The 9,235-nt window shown below is 39.7% G+C and overlaps 1 pseudogene; it reads right to left on the reverse strand.

The window, feature by feature from the left end:
* Positions 1–4,764: 4,764 nt before the first annotated feature.
* Positions 4,765–6,181, reverse strand: LOC126958428 (chloride intracellular channel protein 4-like; annotated as a pseudogene).
* Between the last annotated feature and the right edge of the window lie 3,054 nt (positions 6,182–9,235).

The following is a 9,235-nucleotide window of genomic DNA, read 5'->3' on the forward strand; positions in this document are numbered from 1 at the left end:
CAAAGAATTATCACTACCCATTCCTGTTTCTTCTTTTTTTCCATCCTGTTAACACCTACCCTCCATAGGTAACTACTATTTTTAGTTTCTGGTTTATACTTCCTGCTTTTTTTTACAGAAATGAACAGATACATGTCTATGTTCTTCTACCCTGTTCTTACATGAAGGGTAGTCTACAATAATATGGGCACTTTACTTTCTTCATTTAATATCATACCACAAGAATCACTTGGTTTCTGTTCATAGAGATTTTCCTCATCCTTCTTTATAGGTGTAATACTACATTACATGGAGGTTTACTCAATCACTCTCCTATGTATGGGCATTTGGGTTCTTTGTGTAATTAAAACAATACTCCTCTGATGCTTTGTAATTATATAAAACACTGCAGTGTGCAAATTCACTCATATATATTTCTGTGTAGTAAAAATATACTTTATTTTTAAGTGCAATAGCTGCTAACAATATACACTGATTTTGATGTTCCAAGAAAATACATGTATTCAATAATAAGCTTTCATTTGCCTCTTCAAGAAATTCCAAAGAAAATACTCCAGTTCTGTTCAACATTATGCCTTGAGGAGTTGAAATGTTTTCCATGATAAAAATATAATTTGTGCGGCCCACACCTTGATTATTTATAAAAGATGGAGTTTCTAAAAACCCATATATATCATCAATGAATACTCCCTTCTCTTTGAATTCAATGCTTAATTCAAATTGATGTAAGACATTGGTGAATCAATAAACTTGATGAAATGTGTCAAAATGTTCATGAAAAAATACATTTCTATTTCCTCTCCATTTCAATTTGTAGATATTTTCTAAATGGGGTTTTTAAGCGCACAGAAATAAAAGCTATCTACATGTAACTCTAGAGAGGTTAAAAATACAGCACACGAAGTTAACATGCCTGAATCCTAGGGCTGATTCACTTAGTGTAAGAATAAATGTCAGAAATCTCTTAATTACATATAGATTGCGTAAGAGTTTAAAGATAAATTTTGAAAGCCAGAATTACCAAGAAATAAAATCTTATTTGAATTTTACCACAAAAGTTAACACTCCTAGTAAAAGAAGACAATAGAATTGTATAGAAAATTCACATCTACATCAAAAAAGAGAAGTTTCATCAACTAGAACAGTAGAGTGCTGTTCAACTGTTGAATACGAAAATTTCTCAGAATCCCTTGGAAAACAACGAGACTTTCCATTCAGACTCCAGTCTCCTCATTTAAGTAAAACAAAACAAGGTGTTTAAATGAAGGGGAATGATTTGTTAGGTTTAAAAATAGAATCAGATGTTTTCTATTATGTTAATTCATACACTACATGAATTGCCCACCATAAACACTTTTATGTCCCAAATTTCTGAAGATTTTAAGCTATGATCTTTCCATAAACATACACTGAGGTAAAAGCATGTTGTAGGATCACACTTTTAACTAGCATTCGTCCATTTGCCAGTTTTCATTGCATTTGACTAACTTCCCAGATAAAGTAATTTCTCTCTTTTTACAGAGAAAAATAATTCTGCCTTCAAAATAATCATAATAGACCTGCCTTCCTTGAACGTCTAGATAAATGGCCAAGTGTAATCACTAGATACATAAAAAACGATGAAGATAATAAATAAAAATGAAAATACTTTGCATTTCAGAATGTGTTTTTCATCACTCTGTTTTGAAGAATGAAGCTCTTTCCTCTGTTAGCCCTCCACTCTGCACCACTTGGTCCACCATTCGCTGGAAAGAACAGACCTCACCTCTCTTGAATCTTTTTTATACATTCGACTATAAAGCAAGGTCCAATATCACTGGAATGAATGCTAAGTTGCCACTATTTTGAGAGTAGGTGAGGAGTGATAATGCCTGCCTGTGTACTGTACGGATGGGACGGTCTCACTCACTAAAGCTACTGCAAAATAATTTCTCAATAGATAACTGCATAGTGCTTCTTCCTTGAACCAGATAAATCATCATCCAATATTTTATTTTATTTTATTTTATTTTATTTTATTTTTTTTGTTTTTTGTTTTTGTTTTTTGAGACGGAGTCTCGCTCTGTCGCCCAGGCTGGAGTGCAGTGGCGCGATCTCGGCTCACTGCAAGCTCCGCCTCCCGGGTTCACGCCATTCTCCTGCCTCAGCCTCCCGAGTAGCTGGGACTACAGGCGCCCACAACCGCGCCCGGCTAATTTTTTGTATTTTTAGTAGAGACGGGGTTTCACCGTGGTCTCGATCTCCTGACCTTGTGATCCGCCCGCCTCGGCCTCCCAAAGTGCTGGGATTACAGGCGTGAGCCACCGCGCCCGGCCATCATCCAATATTTTATTACAGAAGGATGGGTGCTCAAACTTTGATCAGCAGTAAGGAGTTTTAAGAAAGGTAAGGCAAAGGAATCTCCCTTAGCCAAATGGATACAATACAGAGCTTTTTGTATCTTTCTATATTAAGCTAATTACTGATAGGTTCAAAAAATGAAGTATGCTTATAAAAAGCTGCTTCCATAAAGCCAGTGCTTACTAAGTGTTAGCATGTCAAAGGGAGAAAACATTGTGATTTCAAAGTAATACACTTAAAATTAAAAAAAAACAGCAACAAAAAACAGCCTAGGAGAAATAGTACTTCCTATATAAGTTAGGTATCAAAAATTAGTAAAAATGGGCTGGGCGCAGTGGCTCATGCCTGTAATTCCAGCACTTTGGAAGGCCAAGGCAGGCGGACCACAAGGTCAGGGAGTTTGAGACCAGCCTGACCAACGTGGTGAAACCCTGTCTCTACTAAAAATACAAAAATTAACCGGGCGTGGTGGCGCATGGCTGTATTCCCAACTACTCGGGAGGTTGAGGCAGGATATCGCTTGAACCCGGGCAGTAGAGGTTGCAGTGAGCCGAGATCGTGTCACGGCACTCCAGCCTGGGCAACAGAACGAGACTCCATCTCAAAAAAAAAAGTAAAAATGTACTACAGTCACAACCACAGTCTTTGGAGTAGTAGTTAGAAAATTTAAATTTTTTATATAAAGAATTGTCAGCAAGTTCATCCTCCCTTGTTAGAGGACAAATAATTTCTTATTTAGGACTTCAATTTAAAAACAAAACAAAAAGCCCTTAAAAACAAAACAAAACACAAAGAGGCAGAGTGCTGTTCCTCAGGTTGGTTATAAACAAATTTCACTCAAGGAAGTGCAATGAGTAAGATCAGGCAAGACTGTAGTAAATACACATTTGCCATGACTATAATTTAGTCCAAAAAGAATGAACAATCCTCTACACAAGGTAAATGGGGTGAGAGAGTTGGTAATCTGTTGGTAATCTGTGTCTATATTAAATATGCTCTAGGAACAAAAATTTACGTGATATTTGGTTAAACCTTAGTCATTCCTTAGGTTAATTTCTGTAAATGTTAATTTTTACATTACTAATCATTTTACTGCTATAGCTACATCAACTAAATATTAGTTTATGTAGTATTGCTCAAGAGATCTACAAATAATAGCAAGCTCTTTGATTACCTAAAAATGAGCTATGTAAACTAAAGGAAGAAAGCAATAATATTCCAAATGAATGGTACAGGGCACAATACATATGACAAACAGAAATTCAGAGAGAGTATAAGGTACGCATCAGTTTATCTTATAAGGACAAAGTGCTTGAGGAAGGTCTTGAGAAAATCCTCCCTCCCTCCAAACTTTTAGCATCTACATTGTGTCAGATGTTACAATTGGTATGAAGGATAAATGCTTTTAGGCAAGAGTAAAAACTTATCTACAAAGCAAAATAGCAAAGTCTAGTGTAGTGACTTTTTGTAGAAGGCTTTCTTCTCTGGTGGCAATATTCTTTAGTACATATCCAGGATAAACTAAATTGAAACAATATTTTTGATACAGTAGCAATCTTTTTATATACTTTTACTAAATTTTACAAAATTCTAAAAATTATGTAAATTTTTGGTACCATGCATTATGCACCAGTTTGGGGCTGCCTGATGAAGTCATGGCTACTATTTTAATATTAAACATTGCACCTGAAAAGTTCTGTCCTCTATATTATTGGGCACAATGCTAAGGGCTCCTAAGAGATGGCAAATTACCTCTATACAAGGCTCTTGTATCGGTTCGAACCCCTAGAGTGCACCAACAAACAACACAAGGTGGTGTGGAGCAACACGCTCTTTTTAATGACCACCTGGGTGCAGACGGGCTGAGGCCTAAAATGGCGTCAGGAGCAAATGAAGACGGGGCAGGGGTTTTGTAGTCTGTAACAGGAAGTGTCTCAGTCTGACACCGCTACGCGGTACCCTGATGGCCTCTCTCTCGGTCTTCAGCGAGTACGTGTCTTCCGACCAGCTCTCTTCCTGCTTCTGCTGTGTTGCTGACGCACACGCTGCTGGCACAAGTGGCCTTGTGCCTTGGGACGGGCCTGAGGAAGGAGGAGCTATTCATTTCCTTAAGCTTTCATGCCCCAGGGAGAATCTTGCAATTTAAAGTGAAAAGTTTGTGATGTAGCCTCCAAATTTGAGGAGAGGGGGACATGGGTACGAGGGGCAGGCAGGGTAAAAGGATTTTAAAATAATACGGCTTTGGAGTGTATACTTTAGGATAACTACTATACCTTGCTTGTCTATCCTTGACCCTAACCTTGAATAACTGCATGTTCTTGCAAAATGCAATTTCTACTCTGTAAAAAAAGGAGCAGTCTGTTAGGAAAAGCATATTAGGGCAAGATATAAAGACATCTCTATCATAAATGTGATTTTACTTGTTCAGTTTTTGGATACATCACTATAGGCTTTTTCAACCTTCTTACCATGGGGACAGGTGTTGGGTAAACTCATCCGTTCTGTATGCATTAGCTAGGTAGCTCCATACGCCAGTCATTCTTTTTGGAATATCAAAGCTGTGATATTTTTTGGCCACCACCTTGACAATATGCAGTTTGGGCAGCAGGTCAGCTAATGTCATTTCATTGCCAGCCAGAAATTTACGTAGAGAAAACTTAATGTCCTCCATACTATTTTTATCAATTTCATCAGAAAGGAGAGGATTCAGATATTCGTTCAGTTTCTGCAGGATTTTCAAGAGACTCTTCACCACTGCTTCATTAGCCTCTGGCATTGAATTTTTGATACATGCATGCAGAGTTTGGCAAAGACGTCCATTCCAGCAATATTTGATTCTGCGTGTTTTGGTGAAAGCTCTAAGTACTTGGGCGGGCATAAGACGTATTCAAGAAATTCCTCAATCTTATTTACATCTGTTTTGACCTCATTGTTGAAAGTTATAAATGGTGGGTAGGTCCCAAGGGGCAAATTTTGCAGGTCCGCAGGCTTCCTTTTCAAGTCAACAGTTGTAACACTAAATACAACTCCTTTGAGCCAAAGAGTCATGAAGAGCCTCTGGGAAAGGGGGCAGTTTCCTGTCATTTCACCATCACTGCCAGCCTTCATGAAGAGCTCGATGAGGGGCTCTGTCCTCCTCCTTCAGCCTGTTCAGTAAAGCCCATTCAGCAATATCGACAAAGCCATGGCCTACTCAGCTGGGCTCCTGGAACGGCGGTGGCTGCCGCTGTTCTGGGGCAGCTCTGGTTGCTGGCTCCCGCCATGCTGCTCACTGGATGGTCCTCATATATGTTTCTGAATTGTGGGAGGTGTGGCATCAGGATAGATTCCTAGAAGTCTGATTCCCATGTTGAAAGGTAACATTTGCTTCCTTGCAGGCTCTCCAACAAGAGTGTGCTGTCACGTTTTAAAATTTATACCAATCTGATAGATGAGAACTGGTATCTCAGTGTTGCCCTGATGTGCATGTCTCTAATAATAAGTGACTTTGAAAATGTGTTTGTCTATTTGAGGACTAGTTTTATATCTTTGCTTGGAAAATCGTTTATTCATGTATTTTTCCAAAAATATTATTTTCAACAGAACAGACCAGCAAGGAAAGCAGATGAAACTCAAGAAGAATTGTTTTGAATACGTTTAACATTGACCAGTTCAAAGATGAAGGACATTTCACTCTCAAAACAAGTCAACATATAGGGTAAGTCCACATTAAATTTTTAGATTGTAAGTAATTGTATACATACGGTGATATAATGATTGTATCATCCTCAGTCAGATAAGTGAAGTTCCTGTTTGGGGTTTCACATTTTACAAGGCTCAGAGGTGGCCCTCGTCCTGCCATGTCCCTCTCTGTAGAGTAAGGATTCCATGGGCCAAGAAGAGAAGTCACTCAGAACTGGTAAACCCTTCTAGACTCACACCTGGTATGTGAGGCCTTGCAATTCTCTGCCCAGATTGTCCTGAGTTGGCTTCCAGTGCCTGGGTGAGCCTGTTTCTTGAATCCATCCCCTCCAAGGTAGATGATGATAGGCCCCATGGGTAGCAAAAGAATGGCTGTTTGAAGGGAATGGGGTGGAGTGAGCTTAGATTGGCTACAGTGTGCACCCAAGTACATATAAAGCCCCTTTGTTATGTGGGGTGGAGCCTGGATTGGGAAGAGGATGGAAGGTGCCTGTGAGCTGGGCTCTCAGACTTGTATCCATTCCCAGGACTTGTAAATGTTAGTGGCAGTCGTATATATTGAAGTAATCTTTTAAAAGTGCATGCTTAAAAAGAATTCTTTGTTCACATATCTGAGAAAAATTGATAATATAGGGACATCTCCAAGTCCTGAAGTATGAAATGTGTAAGACCAAATAGAAATCATTTGAAAAAGTTGGAGGGCAAGTAGTGCCTCATCTAGAGCAAGTTTTAATTAGAGCAAGAACTTGAAGAGAATGTTGAGAGAAAAGGATGTGGATAAAGATTTTGTGGATGACTGACCTTGTATTCCAGAGGGCACAATGAAGGAGTTTCAGGTGAGGAAAGGACATAGGATATGGGGTAAAATAGGGCATCTATGAAGTCAAAAGGTGAGTTAAATGTAAGAAATGAATGATTAATTTGGAGTGCTGGGCTTTCTATGGCAATTTTAATAGCTTTATTGAGATATAATTTACATACAACATTTATTAAAATATATAGTTCAATGGTTTGTAATATAGCATATTCACAGAGTTGTGTAATCTCTAACATAATCTTATTTTAAAATGTTTTCATTGCTCCAAAAAGAAACCCGGTACCCATTAGTTGTCATTCCATATCCTGCTACCTTCTAGCCTCAGGCAAGCACTAAGCTACTTTCTATCTCTGTAGATTTGCTTATTTTGGAAAATATATAAATGGAATAATAAAATATGTGTTTTTTTGTGACTGGCTTCTATTGCTTGGCATGTTTTCAAGGCTCCTCTATGTTGTAGCATATGTTGGGTTTTGTTATTGCTATTTGTGATTGCTGAATAATATTTTGTAATATGGATATACCACATTTTGTTCATCCATTCATAAACTCATGGGCATTCAGATGGTTTTCACTTTTTGGCTATTATGAATAATGCTGCAATGAACATTTATGTATACATTTTAATGAGGACATCTGTTTTCATTTCTCTTGGGTACATGCCTAGTGGTGGAATTGATTTGACCGTGTGGTAAATGTTATATAAATATGCAAAATATAGACTGGGTATATTGACCCTGTATCAGTCCATTTTCACACTGCTGTAAAGAACTCCCTGAGACTGGGTAATTTATAAACAAAAGAAGTTTAATTGACTCACACTTCTGCATAGCTGAGAAGGCCTCAGGAAACTTACAATCGTGGCAGGAGGCAAATGGGAAGCAAGGCACGCCTTACATGGTGGCAGGAAAGAGAGTGAGTGCAGGGGAAACTGCCACTTTTAAAATAATCAGATCTCTTGAGAATTTTCACATTATTGCAAGAACATTATGGGGGAAACTGTCTTTACGATCCAATCACCTCCCTTCCAGGCCCTCCCCGACAGGTGGGATTAAAATTAAAGATGAGATTTGGATGGGGACACAGAACCAAACCATATCATCTGCTCCTCCCGCCTCCCAAATCTCATGTCCTTTTTACATTTCAAAACCAATCATGCCTTCCCAAAAGTCCCCCAAAGTCTTAATTCATTCTAGCATTAACTCAAAAGTCCAAGTCCAAAGTCTCATCTGAGACAAGGCAGTCCCTTATGCCTATGAGCCTGTAAAATCAAAAGCAAGTTACTTACTTCCAAGATACAGTGGGGGTACAGGCATTGCATAAATGTTTCCATTTGAAATGGGAGAAATTGGTCAAAACAAAGGGGCCACAGGCCCCATGCAATTCTGAAACCTGGCTGGGCAGTCATTAAATTTCCTTTGACTCCATGTCTCACATACAGGGCACACCGATGTAAGAGGTGGGTTCCCACAGCTTTGGGAAGCTCCACCCCTGTGGCTTTGCCGAGTACTGCCCCACTCCTGGCTGTTTTCATGGGGTGGCATTGAGTGTTGGCAGCTTTTCCAGGCACACAGTGCAAGCTGTCAGTGGATCTACCTTTCTGGGTTCTGGAGGACAGTGGCCCTCTTCTCACAGTTCTGCTGTGCAGTGCCCCATTGGGGACTCCATGTGGGAGCTCCAACCCCACATTTCCCTTTCACACTGTCCTAGCAGAGGTTCTGCATGAGGACACTACTTCTGCAGCAGACTTTTGCCTGAACATCCAGGCATTTCCATACATCCTCTGAAATCTAGGTGGAGGTTCCCAAACCTCAACTCTGGTCTTCTACACATGTGCAGACCCAATACCACATAGAAGCCACCAAGGCTTGGGGTTTACACCCTCTAAAGCAATTCCCAAGTTGTACCTTGGCCCCTTTTAGCCACAGCTGCAGCAGGTGGGATGCTGGGTACCATGTCCCAGGGCTTCACAGAGCAGTGGGTCCCTGGGCCCAGTCCAGGAAACCATTTTTCCCTCCTAGGCCTCTGGGCCTGTGATGGGAGGGGCTGCTGCAAAGGTGTCTTACATGAGCTGGAGACACTTACACAAGTTTCTGTAGCCTGCTTGAATTCCTCCCCAGAAAATTGGTTTTTCTTTTCTATCCCGTGGTCAGTTTGCAAATTTTCCATTTACACTCTCCTTCTCTTTTAAACATATATTCCGATTTCAAACTATCTTTTCGTGAGCACATATAACTGTACACTTTCGGGAAAAATCATGTCACACCTTGAATGCTCTGCTGCTTAGAAATTTCTTCTGCCAGATACCCTCAATCATCGCTCTCAGTTTCAAAATTCCATAGATCTCTAGGGCATGGGCAAAATGCTACCAATCTCTTTGCTAAAGCATAACAAGAG

Source organism: Macaca thibetana, chromosome 1 (genome assembly GCF_024542745.1).
Source record: "Macaca thibetana thibetana isolate TM-01 chromosome 1, ASM2454274v1, whole genome shotgun sequence".
NCBI lineage: Eukaryota > Metazoa > Chordata > Mammalia > Primates > Cercopithecidae > Macaca > Macaca thibetana.